At 38.9% G+C, this 23,573-nt stretch overlaps 1 protein-coding gene across 2 annotated transcripts in view; it reads right to left on the bottom strand.

The window, feature by feature from the left end:
* Nucleotides 1–22,072, bottom strand: part of CNTN1 (contactin 1) — a 404,810-nt gene extending 382,738 nt beyond the window's left edge. For both annotated transcript variants that reach the window (XM_006055954.4, XM_006055956.4), the window contains exon 1: nucleotides 21,916–22,072. The gene's annotated coding sequence lies outside the window, so the exon portion shown is untranslated. The remainder of the gene's footprint in view (nucleotides 1–21,915) is intronic.
* Nucleotides 22,073–23,573: the final 1,501 nt, after the last annotated feature.

The following is a 23,573-nucleotide window of genomic DNA, read 5'->3' as shown; positions in this document are numbered from 1 at the left end:
GCTGCTAAGTCGCTTCAGTCGTGTCCGACTCTATGCGACCCCATAGACGGCAGCCCAGTAGGCTCCTCTGTCCCTGGGATTCTCCAGGCAAGAATACTGGAGTGGGTTGCCATTTCCCTCTCCAGTGCATGAAAGTGAAAAGTGAAAGTGAAGTCCCTCAGTTATGCCTGACTCTTAGTGACCCCATGGACTGCAGCCTACCAGGCTCCTCCATCCATGGGATTTTCCAGGCAAGAGTACTGGAGTGGGTTGCCATTGCTTCTACCCATTTCCCTTGTTCCTTACAGAACTGGTCTAATTGTAGAACAGCATTATACTTAATACTATATTTATATGTAGATATTACTGGGGTATAAGCATTAGCTCCATCTAGGTGACCAAATTTTTATTTGTCAAATGTTTGAGGAACACCAGAGTTTCACTGTAGACTTCTGTATTATATTCCAGATTTACTGAACCAGATTCTGTAGGTTGGAGGTCAGAACTCCTCATTTTTAACAAATAATCTAAAGTAATTCTTGTGAACTCTAAAGTCTGAGAACCATGAACCTATAGTACCTCAGTTGTAGGACAATTGTAGGACTATAATTATCTACAAATATGGAGAAAATCCTATTTTTTGGCATCTGCTAATAAATTGATGGTTTTTCTCTGGCATTTTCAGAGTATGGAACACTATTGCAAAAGAACATTTCTAAAATACTTGCCTTAAAAAAGAAAGACAGACATACATGGAGTGTTGAGTATCCCTACACATGAGAGGCAATGTTCTAAGAACTTGAGATTTTTTTTTTTTAATGAACACGTACTGTCAAGTTAAGAAAAGGAAACATAATTATAAGCATTAATAGTGAAGGAGTTATAGAAGAACTTTATAAAGGTTACCTGGGGAGATAAAAAGGAAGGTGTCAATCTAACTGGGAGAAGTCAAGCTAGGAAAAGCTTCCTGAATGAAGTGGAACAGAATAATCTTTAAAAATGAGCAGATGTTTGACAGATATACAATGCAGACACAAGCAAAGCTTTCTACCTCATTAAAGCATCAAAGATACTATTAAAAATAGATGTTGTTTTTGCTCAGAATTCAGCCTGAAGTCCATTACTAAAGAACTTTTGAGAAAAATTATGATCTGATATTTAGGAAATATTTTTTCATTAGTATTCACCATCTACAGTATTTACCACACCTCAAACATGAGCAAGTGTAGAATGAATAAACACATAAGTATATTAAAGCTGCTTTAGGAAGTATCACTATTGAATAAAGCTAGTGGAGGTGATGGAATTCCAGTTGAGCTATTTCAAATCCTAAAGATGATGCTGTGAAAGTGCTGCACTCAATATGTCACCAAATTTGGAAACCTCAGCAGGGGCCACAGGACTGCAAAAGGTCAGTTTTCATTCCGATGAAAGAAAGGCAATGGCAAAGAATGTCAAACTATCACACGATTATACTCATCTCACAAGCTAGCAAAGTAATGCTCAAAATTCTTCAAGCCAGGCTTCAACAGTATGCGAACCCAGAACTTCCAGATGTTCAAGCTGGATTTAGAAAAGGCAGAGGAACAGAAATCAAATTACCAACATCCATTGGATGATAGAAAACACCAGAAAATTCCAGAAAACATCTACTTCTGGTGGCTCAGATAGTAAAGCATCTGACTACAATGTGGGAGACCCAGGTTTGATCCCGGGGTTGGGAAGATACTCTGGAGAAGGAAATGGCAACGCACTCCAATACTCTTGCCTGGAAAATCCCATGGACGGAGGAGCATGGTAGGCTACAGCCCATGCGGTCACAAAGAGTCAGACACAACTGAGCAAATTCACTTTCATTTCTTTCTTTCTGCTTCATTGACTACGTTAAAGCCTTTGTGTGGATCACAACAAACTATGGAAAATTCTTCAAGAGATGGGAAAAGCAGACCACCTTACCTGCCTCCTGAGATAACTGTGTGCAGGTCAAAAAGCAACAGTTAGAACCAGACATCAAACGACTGATTCCAAGCTGAGAAAGGAGTACACCACGGCTGCATATTGCCGCTCTGCTTATTTACATCACGTGAAATACTAGGCTGGTTGAAGCGCAAGCCGGAATCAAGATTGGCAGGAAAAATATCAATAACCTCAGATATGCAGATGACACCACCCTCATAGCAGAAAGCAAAGAAGAACTAAAGAGCCTCTTGATAAAAGTGAAAGAGGAGAGTGAAAAAGTTGGCTTAAAACTCAACATTCAATAAACTAAGATCATGGCATCCAGTCCCATCTCTTCATGGCAAATAGTTGGGGAAACAATGGAAACAGTGACAGACTTTATTTTGCGGGGCTCCAAAATCACTGCAGATGGTGACTGCAGCCATGAAATTAAAAGATGCTTGCTCCTTGGAAGAAAAGCTATGACCAACCTAGACAGCATATTAAAAAGCAGAGACATTACATTGCCAACAAAGATCTGTACAGTCAAAGCTATGGTTTTTCCAGTAGTCATGTATGGATGTGAGAGTTGGACCATAAAGAAGGCTGAGTGCCAAAGAATTGATGCTTTTGAACTGTGGTGTTGGAGAAGACTCTTGAGAGTCCCTTGAACTGCAAGGAGATCAAACCAATCTATGGGAAATCAGTCCTGAATGTTCATTGGAAAGACTGATGCTGATGGTGAAGCTCCAATACTTTGGTCACCTGATGTGAAGAATTGACTCACTGAAAAAGACCCTGATGCTTGGAAGTCTAAAGGCAGGATGAGAAGGGAATGACAGAGGATGAGATGGTTGGATGGCATCACCAACTCAATGCACATGAGTTTGAGCAAGCTTCAGGAGTTGGTGATGGACAGAGAAGCCTGGTGTGGTGCAGTCCATGGGGTAGCAAAGAGTCAGACATGACTGTGCAATTGAACTGAACTGAACTGATATAAAAGCTGAGTAGAAGCTTTAATGAATCAAATAATGGAAAATAACTGGCTTTAAAAAATACGTTTCACATATTCAAAAATGGCCAATATTGTCATACACTTGAGCAAAATACTTCCTTGAACAACAGCAGCACTAAAAGGAGACAGAAAGTAAAGAAAGAAACAAATTATGCACACTTGCTATATGTCAGTTATTTGTTGTGACTTGTCAATATTCAATCAGTGAACTACCAGAAATAGAGGAATTTTTATTGCAACTGTAACCTTTCAAATGACAAGGATTAACATTTGAGCACATTTTTACTATGACTAATAAAATCATTTAAACTAGTAGTAATGGCAATCTTCTCTTTACAATTGGTCACTTTGCTATAGTAAAAATGAATTTTAAAATTCTCAGTCTGTTGATGTCAGACATAGGTAGCATTTTATAAAAACCTTCTATTTCAAATATCCCTAAAAATCACAGTACTAATAGACAACATTTTTGGTGATTTGGTCATGCTATAAATGACTATTCTGTAATGCAAATAGGAAACCATCTGTGTTTATGAAATAAGCATGGTGGTATTCTCAGCCATGGCCTAAATAACATCCAAAGTCCAATGAACTTCTAAGAACTCCCATGAATTTATATGGCTTTTTTACAAGATATATATGTCTTAGCAGAAATCTAGCTCTCGAAGAACCTATGAAAAGATTGGGATGAAAACATATATTTAATTTTCTCTCCTTAATTACTTAAAGGGAGTTTTTATAGAACACTAATAGCAAAATGAAGTCAAAATGAAATTATTATGAGAGATGTTAAAAGATGATTTGGAGAGTACAATCCTGCCAATTTGTAGCAATATTTCTTATCAGCAATTATCTAGACATGCTGTTTAAAATCTAGTTAATTTCCACATTTTTGAAATTACAACATCCTCTCATACCTAATATTTATTTTTAACTTCATTAAATTCTCCCAACATATTTAAAAATATTCAATTAAATCAGTCTTTCTTGGAACCACTGCTTCTAGGGAAAAATACAAAGTAGAGATTTCTTGATCTACTATTTTTTCCTCTTTGGCCATATGTTTTGCTACTTTATAGGCTTCCCAGGTAGCACTAGTGGTAAAGAACCTGCCTGCCCAATGCAGGAGACCTAGGATATACTCTGTCATATATTAGATTTCTCTCAGTTACTTAAACCAGTCATACTCTTGTAAATGTCCCTGGCATACAGTATTCAATTAACATTGAATCTACTTGTATAAAAGCACTCATCACACAATTTGGGGTTATCTTTTCATCTATTTTCCCCACTTATATTAGAAGCCTCTTGAAGGAAGGAAAAGTCTGATTTATTTACTCTACAATGCTTACCACACAGGAGATGTGTTTCTGTTTTCTCTCCTTCTCTCTCCCTTCTTTCTTCTTTCCTTCCACTGACAAATACAATATATAATAAATAAAGGAAAAGATATTAATCACATTATTTCTCTCCACTTCTAGCAGAAGATCTACTTTTAGCTCAACTTCATAGATTGTTTACAGGAAACAGTCCTTTTTCATATCTGGAAGCTGTTTTCCCTGAAGAACAAGTAACATTGACAAGGCCATAATTAGGCAAGTGAAAGAGAAAAGGCCCTGCCTGACTAGCTTAATCATTTAAATTACACCTAGAAAATAGATGACAGGCAATATAGCAAACTTACTTTCATATGTATTTTCCTCAATTTAGGAAATGAAGCCACTCACAGTTATAAGAATTGAGTAGATTTCTCAGGAATACATATCTACTAAGTGCCAGAATTTAGATTTAAATCTATGTCTACATATGCCTATGGTATATTTTGTTGATATATGCCAGAAATCAACATAATATTATAAAGCAATTATCCTCCAATTAAAAATAAATAAATTTTTTTACAGAGTTAAATAGAGTTACCATGCTGCTGCTGTGTCGCTTTAGTTGTGTCCAACTCTATGCGACCCCATAGACGGCAGCCTACCAGGCTCCCCTGTCCCTGGGATTCTCCAGGCAAGAACACTGGAATGGGTTGCCATTTCCTTCTCCAATGCATGAAAGTGAAAAGTGAAAAGTGAAAGTGAAGTCGCTCAGTCGTGTCTGACTCTAGCGACCCCATAGACTGCAGCCCACCAGGCTCCTCCGTCCATGGGATTTTCCAGGCAAGAGTACTAGAGTGGGGTGCCATTGCCTTCTCCGAGAGTTACCATATGACCCTACAATTCTACTTTCAGGTATATACCCAAAAGAACTAAAAATATATTCATTGAAAAATGTGTACACATACATTCATGACACTAGTATTCACTGTAGCCAGAAAGTGGGAACAGCCTAAATGCCCTTCAACTGATAAACAAATAAATAAAATGTAGTATATCCATACAATGAAATATTATTCAGCAATAAAAAATACTGATATATGCTAAAACATGGATGTACCTTGAAAGCATTATGCTTAGTGAAAGAAGCCAGCTAGAAAAGGACACATTGTGTGATTCCATTTCTATGAAATGTGCAGTATAGGCAAAGTCATAGAGACAGACTATTTCCTAACTAAGTGGTTAGGAAATGGGAGGAACAATTAAGAGTTGTATTTGGGAGTGATGAAATTGTTCTAGAATTCAGTAAACGTGATGGTTGCACAGATAATGAGTACAATAAAAACAACAAAAAAGATTGTATACTTTTAAAAGGTGAATTTTATCATATGATATTGCTTATATGTGGAATCTAAAAAAATAATCAAATGAAATTACCAAACAGTATTTGAGTCACAGATGTAGAAAACAAACTTGTGGTTACAAGTTGGGGGAAACAGTGGAGGGATAAATTGAGAGACTGAGATTGATATATACATACTACTATATATTTCCTGGTGGCTCAGAGGTTAAAGTGTCTGCCTCCAATGCAGGATACCCGGGTTCGATCCCTGGGTTGGGAAGATCCCCTGGAAAAGGAAATGGTAACCCACTCCAGTATTCTTGCCTGGAGAATCCCATGGATGGAGATGCCTGGTAGGCTACAGTCCATGGGGTCGCAAAGAGTCAGACATGACTGAGTGACTTCACTCACTCCCTCACTCATATATACAATAGATAACTGATACAGTTCCCTCTACTGTTAGCAGAAGGAACTCTACTTAAGACTCAATAATGACCTATAAGGAAAAGGGATCTAAAAAAGACTGAATATATGTACATGTATAACTGATACACTTTGCAGTACAGCAGAAACTAATACAACATTGTAAATCAACTATATGCCAATAAAATTTATTTTTAAAAAAGATGAATTTTCTGTAATAAATATATCTCAATTTTTAAAAATTATGTTGTTGAACATCTAGTACTATATTCTTTCCTGCACAAGCAGACATGCTATATATTATATTGAAAAGCTATAACAAACAATGAAAGTGAGAGAGTTTTTTAGCACTTAAATTTTATAAAAACAACTTAGTGCCAAATCTAATTGAAATATTTTACAATCCCAATAATAGCCAAAAGTATTTTACGTATAAAGTAAAAAATCTATAGGGAAATATCAAATTTATATTTTATGATGTCATCAGTGCATAGTTGCAAATCATTTATATTATTTTTTAAATAGTGGTTTCATTTAGAAAGAAAAACATCTTCTAAAAGTATTTGAAAGATTGATAATACTCAGTACAAGGGAGGATGAAAAACAAAAATGTTAGTCACTCAGTCACATTCGACTCTTTGCTACACCATGGACTGACTGTGGCCCACCAGTTTCCTCTGATCATGGAATTCTCCAGGCAAGAATACTGGAGTGGGTAGCCATCCCACTTCTTCAAGGGATTTTTCCAACCCAGGGGTCAACCCGGGTCTTCTGCATTGCAGGAGGATTCTTTACCTTCCGAGCCACTTGAGGGAAGCCCACAAGGGAGGATATGCAACAGAAAACATTCTTATTCATGTTACTAAGATTATAAATTGCTATAATGTCTTTGAAGAACAATTTGGAAATACTGATACTCTACAAAAGATGTAACTCTTTGCTAGGAATTTCACTCTAGAAATGTATTAGTGAAGTATTCTAAGGAATGTACAAAGGTACATGTAGAATGGTATTCTTTTGGCATTCTTTAAAAAATAATTACAAATAAAGCAAAGATCCAATAAGGGTGACATAAATAAACTGTGTTCCATGCAGAGGGACAGCATGCAAATATGAAAAAAGATGTGTTAGCACTACAATGTGTGAAAATAAAAATTGGCCAAGAGAAAAAAAGTGATAGAGCACTATACATAATATGATGCATTTTGAAATCTTTTAAAATATATACAAAATATTAAGAATAGTCAGCTCTGTCAGTGGATTTAAAAGAATGAAAAGAGAATCATCATTAAAAATCATATACAAGCTGTGGTACATATACACAATGGAGTATTACACAGCCATTAAAAAGAATACATTTGAATCAGTTCTAATGAGGTGGATGAAGCTGGAGCCTATTATACAGAGTGAAGTAAGCCAGAAAGAAAAACACCAATACAGTATACTAACGCATATATATGGAATTTAGAAAGATGGTAACAATAACCCTGTGTACGAGACAGCAAAAGAGACACTGATGTATAGAACAGTCTTATGGACTCTGTGAGAGGTGGGGAGATTTGGGAGAATGGCATTGAAACATGTAAAATATCATGTATGAAACGAGTTGCCAGTCCAGGTTCGATGCACGATATTGGATGCTTGGGGCTGGTGCACTGGGACGACCCAGAGGGATGGAATGGGGAGGGAGGAGGGAGGAGGGTTCAGGACGGGGAACACATGTATACCTGTGGCGGATTCATTTTGATATTTGGCAAAACTAATACAGTGATGTAAAGTTTAAAAATAAAATAAAATTTAAAAAAATAAAATTAAAAAAATCGAAAGTAAAAAAAAATCATATACATATTAAAAATATAGTATGAGATTATTTTTAAGAACAATGTCCAATACATTTGACAATTTAGGTGGACAAACTCCTAGACAAGTCCAGCTTACAAAAAAGATTAAATAATACATAGAAAATATGAATAGACATAAAGTAACTGAACTTATAATTTAAAAATATTGCCAGAGAAAAATTTCTAGTGCCAAATGTCTTCACTAGTTGATTGTACAGAAAATTAAAATGTATCATTCACAAACTCTTACCAGAATAAAAAGAGGTAATATATCTCATCTCATGAGTCCAAGCAACATAAATTTGACATCACCTTAGCCTGACAAAAGTTACCTACAAAAAAAATCTGATACTTAAAGATGAACTTTTGAGAAATTTTCTTATGAGATAAAGAATGAGTCAACTAACACCATTTCTACTCACCACTGTCCTAGAGCTCTTAGTCAGCATAATAAGTTAAGATGTTTAATAAGTTACAAAGAATGGATAAGAGAAAAATAAACTTATTATTCTCAAATGAATTATTCCCAAAAGAGTCTCTCAGACTGTTTGCCATCTAAGCCACCAGGGAAAAGATTTGCAAATATTTTCTAAGCACTCAAATTCAAAGTATATTAATATAAGGAACCACTTATTAATCAATAAACAAAAGACAAATAACAGTAAAGTGGACAAAATCTTTGAATGGTACTCTAAAGCATCATTGCCTTCCCAGGTGTCTCAGTGGCAAAGAGTCTGCCTGACAATTCAGGAGACAAACGTTCGATCACTCAGTAAGGAAGGTCCCTGGAAAAGAAAATAGCAACCTATTCCAGTATTCTTTCCTGGGAAACCCCATAGACAGAGAAGTCTGACAGGATTACAGCCCATAGGGTCTAAAAGAGTCAGACATGACTTAGTGACTAAAAACCAATAAAACCAAAATACCATATTCAAACAGCCTATATATGTATGTGTATATATATATATATATATAGGCATTTAATAACATATTTATGAAAAATGCAAATTAAAACCATAATGAGACATCCATTTCCACACTTTCCCACCTACTATAATAGTTTAAGTTAAAAAGACTATTAAAGCCAACTGAAGGCAAAGCTAATGAGTAACTTGGAATCTCACACACCAGAGGTTAAACTGGAAGTTGGCTCAATCCCTTGGGAAAATCTAGGAATTTCTACTAAGCATTAGTCATTGATTCAGCAACTTAACCTTAGGTTCAGTTCAGTCGCTGAGTCATGTCCAACTCTTTGCGACCCCATGGACTGCAGCACACCAGGCATCCCTGTCCATTGCCAACTCCCACAGTTTACTCAAACTCATGTCCATTGACTTGGTGATGTTATCCAGCCATCTCATCCTCTGTCATCCCTTTGCCTACTGCCTTCAATCTTTCCCAGCATCAGGGTCTTTTCTAAAGAGTCAGTTCTTCTCATCAGGTGGCCAGAGTATTGGAGTTTCAGCTTCAGCATCAGTCCTTCCAATGAATATTCAGGACTGATTTCCTCTAGGATGGACTGGCTGGATCTCCTTGCAGTGCGAGGGACTCTCAAGAGTCTTCTCCAACACCACAGTTCAAAAGCATCAATTTTTCGGTGCTCACATCCATATATGACTACTGCATAAATGCTTTGACTGACGAACATTTGTGGGCAAAGTATTGTCTCTACTTTTTAATATGCTGTCTACGGTGGTCATAACTTTTCTTCCAAGGAGCAAGGCTTTTCATTTCATGGCTGCACTAACCATCTGCAGTGATCTTGGAGTCCCCAAAAATAAAGTCTGCCACTGTTTCCATTGTTTCCCCATCTATTTGCCATTAAGTGATGGGACTGGATGCCATGATCTTAGTTTTATGAATGTTGAGCTTTAAGCCAACTTTTTCACTCTCCTCTTTCACTTTCATCAAGAGACTCTTTAGTTCTTCTTTGCTTTCTGCCTTAAGGGTGGTGTCATCTGCATATCTGAGGTTATTGATATTTCTCCTGGCAATCTTGATTCCAGCTTGGGCTTCATCCAGTCCAACATTTTGCATGATGTACTCTGCATATAAGTTAAATAAGCAGGGTGACAATATACAGCCTTGATGTACTCCTTTCCCAATTAGTAACCAGTCTGTTGTTTCATGTCCAGTTCTAACTGTTGCTTCTTGACCTGCATACAGATTTCTCAATAGGCAGGTAAAGGTGGTCTGCTATTCCCATCTTTTGAAGAATTTCTGTAGTTTGTTGTGATCCACACCGTCAAAGGCTTTGGTATAATCAATAAAGTAGAAGTAGATGTTTTCCTGGAACTCTCTTGGTTTTTCAATTAACCAACAGATGTTGGCAATTTGATCTCTGGTTCCTCTACATATTCTAAATCCAGCTTGAACATCTGGAAGTTCTAAGTTTACATACTGTTGAAGCTTGGCTTGGAGAACTTTGAGCATTACTTTGCTTGCATGTGAGATAAATGCAATTGTGTGGTGGTTTGAATATTCTTTGACATTGCCTTTCTTTGGGATTGGAATAAAAACTGACCTTTTCCAGTCCTGTGGCCACTGCTGAGGTTTCAAATTTGCTGGCATATTGAGTGCAACACTTTTACAGCATCATCTTTTAGAATTTGAAATAGCTCAACTGGAATTCCATCACCTCCACCTGCTTTGTTCATAGCGATGCTTCTTAAGGCCTACTTGACTTCACATTCCAGGATGTCTGGCTCTAGGTTGATGATCACACCATCATGATTATCTGGGTCATGAAGATCTTTTTGTATAGTTCTTCCGTGTATTCTTGCCACCTCTCAATATCTTCTGCTTCTCTTAGGTCTATAACATTTTTGTCCTTTATTGTGCCCATCTTTGCATGAAATATTCCCTTGGTATCTCTAATTTTCTTGAAGAGCTCTCTAGTCTTTCCCATTCTATTGTTTTCCTTAATTTCTTTACATGGATCCCTGAGGAAGGCTTTCTTATCTCTCGTTGCTATTCTTTGGAACTCTGCATTCAAATGGGTATATCTTTCCTTTTCTCCTTTGTCTTTCAAATCTCTTCCATTCACAGCTATTTGTAAGGCCTCCTCACCAATCATTTTGCCTTTTTGCATTTTTTTTTTCCTTGGGAATGGTCTTGATCTCTGCCTCTTGACAATGTCATAAACCTCTGTCCATAGTTCTGCAGGCACTCTGTCTATCAGATCTAATCCCTTCCACTGTATAATCATAAGGGATTTGATTTAGGTCATACCTGAATGGTCTGGTGATTTTCCCTACTTTCTTCAATTTAAGTCTGAATTTGGCAATAAGGAGTCATGGTCTGTGCCACAGTCAGCTCCCTGTCTTGTTTTTGCTGACTGTATGGAACTTCTCCATCTTTGGTTGCAAAGAATATAATCAATCGGATTTTGGTATTGACCATCTGGTGATGTCCACATGTAAAGCCTTCTCTTGTGTTGTTGGAAGAGGGTGTTTGCTATGATCAGTGCATTCTCTTGGCAAAACTCTATTAGCCATTGACTTGCTTCATTTCATACTCCAAGGCCAAATTTGCCTGTTACTCCAGGTATCTCTTGACATCCTACTTTTGCATTCCAGTCCCCTATTAATGAAAAGGACATCTTTTGGGGGTGTTAGTTCTAGAAAGTCTTGTAGCTCTTCATAGAACCATTCAACTGCAACTTCTTCAGCATTACTGGTTGGGGCACAGACTTGGATTGCTCTGATATTGAATGGTTTGCCTTGGAAATGAACAGAGATCATGCTGTTGTTTTTGAGACTGCATCCAAGTACTGCATTTTGGACTCTTGTTGACTATGATGGCTACTCCATTTCTTCTAAGGGATTCTTGATGACAGTAGTATATATAATGGTCATCTGAGTTAAATTCACCCATTCCAGTGTATTTTAGTTCACTGAATCCTAAAATGTCAATGTTCACTCTTGCCATCCCCTGTTTGACCACTTCCAATTTGACTTGATTCATCGACCTAGCATTCCAGTTTCCTATGCAATATTGCTCTTTACAGCATCGGACTTTACTTCCATCACCAGGCACATCCACAATTGGGCATTGTTTTTTCACTGGCTCCATTTCTTTATTCTTTCTGAAGTTATTTCTCCAGTGATTTCTAGTAGCATATTGGGCACCTACAAACCTGGCAAGTTCATCTTTTAGTGTCCTATCTTTTTTGCCTTTTCATACTGTTCATTGGGTTCTCAAGGCAAGAATATTGAAGTGGTTTGCCTTTCCCTTCTCCAGTTGACCACGTTTTTTCAGAACTCTCCACCATGACCCATCCATCTTGGGTTTTTTAGAGTTTCCTTTGCTGGGTCTTTCTGACTGCCACCCCATTGGTGCATAAAACTGATAGACAAAGAAGGGAAGCTTAGGGGGAAAAATCTGTTGAGGTACAGGCTGTGTGGTGGCGATATGGTACAGTAGCGGCTTTGGGGAGATACCCCATGTCCAAGGGCAGAGAAGCCCCAGCAAGATGGTAGGTGCTAGAGCAGCGGTTGCATTGCACTCAAGCAACTGTGAGGAGATACCCCACATCCAAGAACAAAGGAGAAGCCCCAGAAAGATGGTAGAAGGGGTGAAATCACATTTAGAATCAAACCCCATACCCGCTAGAAACGGTCAGAGGGCTCAAACAAACCTTGTGCGCACCAGGACCCAGAGACCCCACAGAAACTGAGACAGACTGTGTTTGAGCATTTCCTGTGGAGGTATGGGTCAGCAGTGGACTGCTGCAGGGGAAACGGCTCTGGGTGCAGCAGACCTGGATATAGCATAAGCCTTCTCGGAGGAGGTCGCCATTAACCCCACCTTAGAGCCACCAGAACTTACACAGGACTGGGAAATAGTCTCTTGGAGGGCACAAATAGAACCTCGTGTGCGCCAGGACTCAGTAGAAAGGAATAGCAACCCCACAAGAGACTGACCCAGACTTGCCTGTAAGTGTCCAGGAGTCTCTCGCGGAGGAATGGGTCGGTGATGGCCTATGTGGGTTGGGGGCATTGAGTGTAGCATTGCATGCATGGGACCTTTAAAGGAGGTCGCCATTATCTTCATTACCTCCACCATAGTTTGGCCCCAGGTAAATAACGGGGAGGTAACACAGCTCCATCCATCAACAGAAAATTGCATTAAAGATTTACTGAACATGGCCCCCCGCCCATCAGAACAAGACCTAATTTCCCCCTCAGTCAGTCTCTCCCATCAGGAAGCTTCCATAAGCCTCTTACCCTTCTCCATCAGAAGGCAGACAGAAGGAAAACCACAATCACAGGAAACTAATCTTAGTTACATCTTAGCAAAAAATGCATATATATACATGCACTACAAAAGGCATATAAAAGAATGTATGATTATAAGAAAACTATTACACAAAACTGAAAACAACCTAGACATCTAACAGGTAGAACAGATAGGTCTGTGTTGGAGTACAATGGAATTTTACAGAACAACAAAAATGAATTATTATTACTTTCAAAACATGGATATATCTCAACAAAAAGGCTGAGCAAAAGAAATTTGATGCAAAAAAAGTAACATATGCTATGATTCTATCTATACAAATTTCAAAAACAGGCAGAACAATTCTATGGTCTTGAAGTTAGAATTAGTGATTACTTTTGTGGAAGAACAAGGTGGTAATGATTGCTGGAAGAGGGGGTTTTGGGTACTGACAAAGTTCTTTATTCAGAACTGAATCTTGATATCATGACTCTTTTCTGTGTGATTTGCTATATTTCTGTTATTCCAACAAAAGTTTTTTTTTTTTTTAATAAAAGCAATGCAATGTTTTATTAAAAGTAGATGTCTTAGTTTCATCATCATTCCAAATAATTTTTTTGGGGAAAAAGTGAGTTAGTTTTCTAGCACCAAAAAATATCTTCACGACCCAGATAGCCACGATGGTGTGATCATTCACATAGAGCCAGACATCCTGGAATGCAAAGTCAAGTGGGCCTTAGGAAACATTTCTATGAACAAAGCTAGTAGAGGTGATGGAATTCTAGTTGAGTTCTTTCAAATCCTGAAAGATGATGCTGTGAAAATGCTTCACTCATTATGCCAGCAAATTTGGAAAACTCAGAAGTGGCCACTGGACTGGAAAAGGCCAGTTTTTATTCCAATCCCAAAGAAAGGCAATGCCAAAGACAGTTCAAACTACCGCACAATTGCACTCATCTCACACACTAGCAAAGTAATGCTCAAAATTCTGCAAGCCAGGCTTCAGCAGTACATGAACCATGAACTTCCAGATGTCCAAGCTTAATTTAGAAAAGGCAGAGAGGAACCAGAGATCAAATTGCCAACATCTGTTGGATCATTGAAAAAGCAAGAGAGTTACAGAAAAACGTCTATTTCTGCTTCATTGACTACACCAAAGACTTTGACTATTGACTGTGTGCATCACAACAAACTGTGGAAAATTCTTCAAGAGATAGGAATACCAGACCACCAGACCTGCCTCTTGAGAAATCTGTATGCAGGTCAAGAAGCAACAGTTAGAACTGGACATGGAACAGCAGACTGGTTCCAAATAGGAAAAGGAGTACGTCAAGGCTGTATATTGTCACTCTGTTTATTTAACTTATATGCAGAATACATCATGAGAAATGTTGGACTGGATGAAGCCCAAGCTGGAATCAAGATTGCCAGGAGAAATATCAATAACCTCAGATATGCAGATGACACCACCCTCAGTAGAAAGTGTAGAAGAACTAAAGAGTCTCTTGATGAAAGTGAAAGAGGAGAGTGAAAAAGTTGGCTTAAACCTCAACATTCAGAAAATGAAGATCATGGCATCCGGTCCCATCACTTCATGGCAAATTGAGGGAGAAACAATGGAAACAGTGAGAGACTTTATTTTGGGGGGCTCCAGAATCACTGCAGATGGTGGCTGCAGCCATGAAATTAAAAGACACTTGCTCCTTGGAAGGAAAGCTATGATCAGTCTAGACAGCATATTAAAAAGCAGAGACATTACTTTGCCAACAAAGTTCTATCTAGTCAAAGGTATGGTTTTTTTCAGTAGTCATGTATGGATTGTGAGAGTTTGACCATAAAGAAAGTTGAGTGCCAAAGAATTGATGCCTTTGAACTGTGGTGTTGGAGAAGACTCTTGAGAGTCCCTTGGACTGCAAGGAGATTCAAACAGTGTATCCTAAAGAAATCAGTTCTGAATATTCATTGGAAGGACTAATGCTGAAGCTGAAACTCCAACTCTATGGCCACCTGATGAGAAAAACTGACTCACTAGAAAAGACCCTGATGTTGGGAAAGATTGAAAGCAGGAGGGAAGGTGATGACAGAGGATGAGATGGTTGGATGGCATCACCAACCTAATGGACATGAGTTTGAACAAGCTCCAGGAGTTGGTGATGGACAGGGAAGCCTGGCATGCTGCAGCCCATGGGGTCACAAAGAGTCAGACATGACTGAGCAACTGAACTGAACTGATGCTTTACAAACTTCCAGAATCCATACCAATCAAAGGCTTTTTATTAAATGAAGAGAAAGAGAATTCAATTTATCAGTATTTAGTTCATCACAGCTTAACTTATATATCTACATTATCCATGTAACTATACATTTATTCCTTCTTCTAAAATGGAGAATTAAGAATTACCTACTGATTTAGCATTTGGGTTACTCAATGTCCTAAGCATGCCTTATCTTGACAATTGAGTGAAAGTTGCTCTGTCATGTCCAACTCTCTGTGACCCCATGGACTATACAGTTGATGAAATTCTCTAGGCCAGAATACTGGAATGGGTAGCCTTTCCCTTTTCAGAGGATCTTCCCAATCCAGGGATTGAACCCAGGTCTCCTGCATTTTAGGCAGATTTTTTACCAGCTGAGGCACAAGGGAAGCCCAAGAATACTAGAGTGGGTAACCTATCCCTTCTCCAGCAGATCTTCCCAACCTAGGTATCAAACCGGGGCCTCCTGCATTGCAGGTGGATTCTTTACCAACTGAGTCATCAGGGAAGCCCTATCTTGACAAATTACTTATTAAAAGATTCTTTTTTATCTGTCTTGCTGTATAAATCAACAAACCCAGCAATCATTGAAAAATTAAGAAGATTGACATAGCTTCTAGTTTTATTTCTTATTTCCAAGGTAGAGATATAAATCTGTAATCTTCTGACATCTTAAAAAGGTACTTAGTCTTAACCTTCTTTAAATTCATTTCTTCAGAAATATACATCAGTTGGAGAAGGCAATGGCACCCCACTCCAGTACTCTTGCCTGGAAAATCCCATGGACGGAGGAGCCTGGTGCTGCAGTCCCTGGGGTCACTGAGAGTTGGACACGACTGAGCAGCTTCACTTTCGCTTTTCACTTTTACCATTGGAGAAGGAAATGGCAACCCATTCCAGTGTTCTTGCCTGGAGAATCCCAGGGACTGGGGAGCCTGGTGGGCTGCTGTCTATGGGGTCGCACAGAGTCGGACACGACTAAAGTGACTTAGCAGCAGCAGTCTTCACTGGGCCCAAAGAGGAATAAGGCATTGGCCTTGTCCTCAAGGATTTACAATAGGGGTAACAAGCAAGTAAATAGTCAGTTATAATACAGTATTGTAAGTTCTATGGTTAGGATCCCAACGGTTATTATGAATTCACTGAATAAGAGTTAAAACTTAGCCTGGAAATTTTGGAAAGTCTTCCTTAAGATGGTGGCAGCTGACCTGAGCCTTAAAGAGGTGAGGCAAACCAACTACATGGCAGACAAGGAGACAGAAAATGTCTGGCAGGAAACAGAATATGGAGCAGAAGTGGGGTTTGGGAAAATACAGGAAGAATATATAAATAAGATGAAATGCTAAAAGTTTAGTATGATTGACACTGTGGAATATTGGAGATGGAAGAAACTGGAATGATGAGGAAATGAATTTAGAGAAGTAAATAAGGACCACTTAAAAAGGACATTAGGTCCTTAATTAAGAAAAAGACTTAAAGAACTTCAGCCAGTTTGTTATTTAAGAAAGAGAGAAAAAAAACTCTACCAAAGAATTTTCAGCAGAGGAGGTACCTGTTGAGATTGGTTTCAGAAAGAGAACTGATAGTGCAGAGAATGTGCTTGAGAAGACTACAGGACAGTGGGACTAAAGTAGGGGCTCTGAACTCTGAACATCCTCAGAATATCCTCATTTCCTACATAGGAAACAAAGGTTTAAAGAAATTAAGTAACTTGCCCTGAATCACACAGTTTGCAAGTGGCTGAGCTAGGTCTCAAGCAAAGCTCTGAATAATTCTAAAATGTGTGCTTTCAAGGACCTTAGAAAATGCCTCTGAGGAAAAGAAATGAATGTGACAAACCCTAAGCACTTAGAGAATAGCAACAAACAAAACAAGGTAGGAAAAGCAATGACAGAGTCAAGTCTACATCACCAAAATCAAGTACAGGGGTGAGCAATTATCCAGTGAATTAAGGACCATCTGGATAATCCTGGCAAAAGCAGATTTAGTGTCTGAGTCATTCAGATAATTGTGCAAACAATGTGCCCTTCTCTGGCTGAGTAACCTGGTCATTAATATCTTCCATAGTACATTCTGCCCTGTGGCACTTTTGAAATGGACAACGGTAGCTCAGAAAGAATTAAGGTACTATTCACTTCATGGGAAAGCCACATAAATAATAATGGGATCTCAGCAGACTGTGAGCGTATTTTATACATCCCCAAGAGGCATTTCACACAGAGATACATGATATACATAAGCCAAATCCCACTTCAAAGAAGGAAAAATTTCAGCAAAAGCACTCTCAATGCATGTTGTTATATTCAATTCTTTGCAGGTAGCAGAAAGATTTATGGGCCTTAAAGCAATGAAAAATATCACTGCAAATAGATTTATAGATTAAATTACAGTAAGGTTATAAATTTCTGTATGTTCAACATAAAAAAAGAAAGGGGAAAAAAACAGGGTGAGGAAAATTTTCAGTTTATATCAGATTTGTTATTATATGAAGAAACTATGAATACCTCAACAGAGAAATAGTCAAGTAAAATCCACAAATAAAAAAATACAAAGAGAAGATAAAGGTTTGAGAAGTGAAAATATGTCAAACTCATTCAAAATCATAGAGACACAACTCAAAGAATGATTAGATATATAATTTTGACTACAAAATAGTCACAGTTGTTTTAACCATAATACCAAGTGTTAATGAGATTACAGCCAATCAGTTTAAATTGAGTATCAATTTGTGCACTTTTTTTTTTTTTTTTTTTGGTAAGAGCAATTTGGGAAGTAGCATTTAGAGTCTGGAAATATTTATACATTTGATTCGATAACATCTAAGAAGTTATAGTAAAGAAATGATCTGAAAGGTAAAGACTAATGAGTATCTACGTTCCTTTCCGCAAGTGTGAAAAACGAAACTATCTAAAGGCTTTGTTACAAAAAAAAACGGCAGCCATAAAAGAACATGCTTAGTAAGAATATTAAATGAAATAAATGAATATTTATGGTGTGTGTTATGCTAGAAAAAAGCTGAATGCCAAAATGCATATTCACTGTAAATTCAGATCTGTAAGTTTAAAATATGTATGCATATTCATAAAAATAAAACTAGAAGGTTGATAGTAGATCTCTGTGCATGATGAAACTATCTTGATTTCCAATTTTTCTTGAATGATCCTGTATTTCCTTATAACTATAAAAAGCTATAATTTAACATTTAAATTTAATACTAAATGAATATTCTTTCAAATACAATTTTATACAGCAAGTCATTTAGACAACCATAGTGAAATAATGCCCCATGCTCCATCTGCTATATTTCAAAGTTCATACAACTGGTATTTCCTGTTCTAAGGATTTGAACCCACGTATTCTTGCTCCAAAGCCAGTGCTCTTCAAGATTCAAAGTAAAAGCACAGTGAAAGATTCAAAGCAGAGTTGAATCAATAAGGAACATTAAAAATACATTATATCAATAATAATATTTGGCATCTCAGATTTAAGCAGAGAAACTTATACACAGGGATGTTTGATAACTGCACTAATGGAGTCATGCAATGACGGATGAAACTGGTATTAAGGAAAACAGAAAAATACAAATTAAATTTAGAATAGAAATGAAATAAATTAAACTGAATAGATGGTGGGCATCTGGAAGTAGACAAAAGAAAAAAAAAACTGATCACAAGTCAGAAAAGCCTAGAAAACTGCAGTATCCTTTGCTAAAAGCCTGTTTAAGGATGAAGATTATTGATGGCCAAAAAGCGAAAAAACAAAAATTGTTTTCTCGAAATACATTATCATTAGTATAAACAGTATTTCTTCTTCTAGTAGCTATTGTCTCAATTTCAAGGAGGAGATGGACAATATGGCAGAAATGTCAGATTAAAAGAGAATAACATGAATGCACCACTAAAAAAAATTGAAGACTGGCTTTGAGGAAGGACTTACTGATGACTTAAAGAGGATAAGTTCTAGATATGACACAGACCATGGCCAATTTATCATTAGAAATGGATGGACCTTGTTGATCTCTTTTTTAATAAGGCATGTGGGGTGGCATGTTTTGCGTGGAGAAATATGGATTATCTATTTTTCAACTTTGACTCAAGAGGAAGAAGATATCAGAGAATCCATACAATAACATGTACATCTTCATAACCTCTACTGGAAAATAGAATCATTCTGTGGAAGGATATAAAAACACCTCATGTCATTCATTCCTCCCCATGGAGAGAATAATGGAGTCAAAGGAAGTTTCCAAAATTAGTTCCCAACACAGAGCCTTCTAACAATTAATAGATTACCCCAAACCACTGCTGCATTCATCCAAACAATTCCTTATGATGATATTTCCTCAGTAAGAATCTTTGAGCCTCCTTAGAACTGTGTTCATCTTGATGTATACACAAATATTGGGTTATGGTCTTTTTCTACAAAGTACATACTGCCTAATTAGAAGACAAATCAGACATACAAATAATAAATAATTAAACCAATCAAATGATACTTAGTGTCTGAATAACTGAATAACCTTGGCCTATACTGTTTTTCTTTAACTTTTTATTTTATATTGCCGTGTAGCTGATTAACAATGCTGTGATAATTTCAGGTGGGACAGCAAAGGGACTCGGCTACACATATACGTGTATCCATTCTCCCGCCAATATGCCCTCCCATCCAACCTTGGCCTATACTGTTAGTGATATCAATATTGATCAAGTTTTGTTACCAGGACCAATAAACCATGGGACACTGAAGTATTCTATTTGATGGCAAACTGCTATGCAATTAATTTACAGTAGGTTTTCGAATGTTAGGGTTGAAATAGTGGATTTGGGGAAGATTTTAAACAAATTATTTCTGTCCTCAAAAATCTTAGTTTTCTCATCTAAGAAAATGGAAAGGTTATCACCAAAATTAAATAATTCCAGGCAATGGGGAAATAAATGCAAAGAAAGTCCATGTAGTGCAAATAGATTTGATATAAAACAACAGCAGAAGTTTAAATATCAAATCTATAAGTAAAGTTTGTACAAAAAATATATCAAAATTACCTTCTGAGGTTCTAAAGCTTCCTTAGTTTTATATCCCATAAAATGCGTGGATCAATTCCCCCAGATTCCAAATACTGTCAACTGCAACTTACCAAATAAATTTACCATCCAACAATCAAGATACAGACACAAGCATCCCAGATATGATTCATATTTATTTGATATGTATGCTACATTTCATGCTGTGAAGCTGAAAATGCAGGGAAATGGATGAAGATCAAACAGCACTCCAAGAATGTATTCAAAATAATATTTGGAAATATTGATCTTCATGGGCAACACAAAAATATTATTTTATGCAAGGCTTCCTCAGTCTGAGTGCATCTTCTCTGGCTTTCCCCCCAATGGAGAATTTGATTCCCTCTTTCCCCTCCCACTCAGTGTTTCCAGATTGCTTCAGAAGGCCAAGCCAGCCTGCTCAGCAGCAGGCAAACAGGGCTGGGTGTGCAGGAGCTATATATAGCTCCACCTTGGAGATATGCACACACAAGTACATGTACAAATGCCCATGCTGGATGGGGCATGAATAAATAGGAAGAGGTTACAGCTCCTCCCATCTTCCTTCTTCCCATCACCCGAATGTTTGAGTAATTTTCAAAGCAGGGTGTCATCAGACCCTGGTAGTGATGCAGCGTCCAATTTCTCTGCAATTCTTCTGCTTACTGATTCCAGCAATCTGACTCTAGCAGGAACCGGCACTGGGCCAACACCTACTACCCAGATGTGGTCAGCCAGGGAGGCTGCTTTGCAGCCCCTGGGAGCCATCCTGGCACAATTACTTAACTCTCTGGGAATCCCCCAGGATAAACCCATCTTTTAAAAACTAGGATAGACAACGCCACGCTAGGAGAGAAGAGGCCAAGCCTTCCCTGCCTCTCCCCTCCTCAAGTCTGCAGCAAATAGGGGAGAAGGACTGATGTCTTCTCAATGGAGATGTAATTAATTGGAAAATGCCCCTCGAGTTGCAGGTTTTTTCCCCAACCCCCCACTCCCCAAGGGCCAGGGAGAAAACAGGTCCCCTTTCCTCTCAGCGCAACCATTCCCAGTTTTTCAGGGTTGTGCTAGTCTAGAGACAAGGTAGGAGAGAGGAAACGAGGGGGTGCAGACAGGCGTGGGGAGGAGAGGGCGCTCATCTCAGTTTAGGAAGACCTGGGTTACCGGCTGCTGACATGTCTGCTCCCCTAGACCCTCCCCCGCTCGGGCGACTTGGCACCTCTTGGGCTCATCGCCCGCGGTGTCGGCCGCAGCCTCTGAGAGGAAAGTTGACGAGAGGAGACGGGGGTTCGGCCCCCTTTGCCAAGGCACTACCGCCTGCCCTGCCCGTCACCCCGGGCTCCCGGAGCCCGCATCCCTCCTTCCCGGTACGACACTCCCTTCACCCAGCCCTTCCTGCCGTCCTTCTCAACGAGAGCTGCGGAGACCGCAGGAGATCTGGGGGTGACGAGGGCGGGGCGGGGCTGGGGGAAGGGGAAGGGAGGCAACAGCCGCAGGAAAATACGCATTCTTTATTCTGTCTGCAAAGAAGGGAAAGTCCTGCCTCCTACCTGTTCCCTGATTCTGCTCGCCTCGGCGCGGCACAGCTGGACCATAACCTACAGGTTTCCCACTTCCGCCGCAAACACCTGGGAGCGCATCTCCCCACCCGGCGCCCCTACTCGCCTCGGCCGAGCCCACCCCAGCTACTTGACAGCAGAAGCCGGGCCTTTTAGAGCGGTTATTGGAGCGGCAAGGAAAGTGGTGCGGGCACTAGAGAGAAAGCCGCGTATCTGATTGGGCAAGCGGGATGTCACTCATCCCAGGACGAGGGCTTGCTGCGGAACAGGGTAGCTGCTGCTAGACCCAACCGCAAGGGACTCTGCAGTCCCTGGAACCAAACCCTGCAGCCACTGGATCCGTGACCCCTAAGAGGAGGAAACTGGTTTGTTGACTTGTCATCTGAGACCCCAAGAGGGAGGGAGGGACCAGGCAGAACCAGACACCCAGTACTTTCCAGGGCTTTCCTGAAGGGACCATTCTGCTCTGCGAGATTTGACAGGCCAAAATATTAGCAGCAGTGAGTGCCTAGATAGAGAGGCACGAACTTCGGTAACGAATGAAGCTAAATAGAAAAATACATATAATTACGTGGAAAAAAATATCATAAGAAAAGGAAAAATCTTGAAGATTTTGTTTCGAGTTTCCTTTTTTTCCCCCTAAATATAACATGGCAGTATTTCGTGAAGGGAAATAAGGTTGAACATCTCATTCTATAAGAGGAGGGAGACTCCAAAATATCCCCTGGCAGGAACAATGTTTTAGAAGGGAAAATGTTGCAATAATCACCTCTCAAAAAAAACTAAAGGAAGGCAATTAAGGTTAAACTGCTTAAGAGACTTGCCTTGGGCAGTTCATTTGATGGCAAAAGTTTTCAAACAATTACCACCAGACTGATAATCAATCTGTTCCCTTTCTACTGATTGTGATTCTTTTGTGCTCAAACTGAGAAGCAGAGGGTGGATAAGCCAACTCAAACCTACATGATCCCAAGTCTGCCTTTTAGGTGAATGATCAGATCAGATCAGATCAGTCGCTCAGTCGTGTCCGACTCTTTGCGACCCCATGAATCGCAGCATGCCAGGCCTCCCTGTCCATCACCAACTCCCAGAGTTCACTCAGACTCATGTCCATCGAGTCAGTGATGCCATCCAGCCATCTCATCCTCTGTCACCTTTAGGTGAATGAGGAGGATGGTAAAACCATTTTCTGCCTGCCCACTTTTATCTCTGCCATTGGTCTAGGTGGAGTCAGAAAGTCCTGGAATTCAAGCCATTGCTCAGATTAGGGATAATCATAGAATATCACAAGTCAAATTGGGGGTAAGGAGGCATCTTATTCTAATGCCTTATAAGGAAACAGTCTTCTTCACAGGCTGCCTTCTTTCTGCAAAGAGCCAAGTTCTTCATCCACCTAAATTAAGTAGTTGTCTTAACTAGTGCAGAGCATAACAGAGCTCGCATTCTCAGAGCTTATGATGGGCGTGGGTCACTGGACAACTGTAGAGAAGATGACATTGTTATTAAAATGCTAAGCAAGTGTAGGCTCTTAGCTTCATATTTAAGGTTGTCATCACTGTTAAGCCAGATTCTTCATAAAATGTTCTCTTCATGAAACTGGAGGAATTAAATTAATTTATTTGGAAAGCAGAAGGGATCTTAGACATAAT

This window comes from Bubalus bubalis, chromosome 4 (genome assembly GCF_019923935.1).
Source record: "Bubalus bubalis isolate 160015118507 breed Murrah chromosome 4, NDDB_SH_1, whole genome shotgun sequence".
Classification (NCBI taxonomy): domain Eukaryota; kingdom Metazoa; phylum Chordata; class Mammalia; order Artiodactyla; family Bovidae; genus Bubalus; species Bubalus bubalis.
This window is presented reverse-complemented; position numbering and strand designations above follow the sequence as displayed.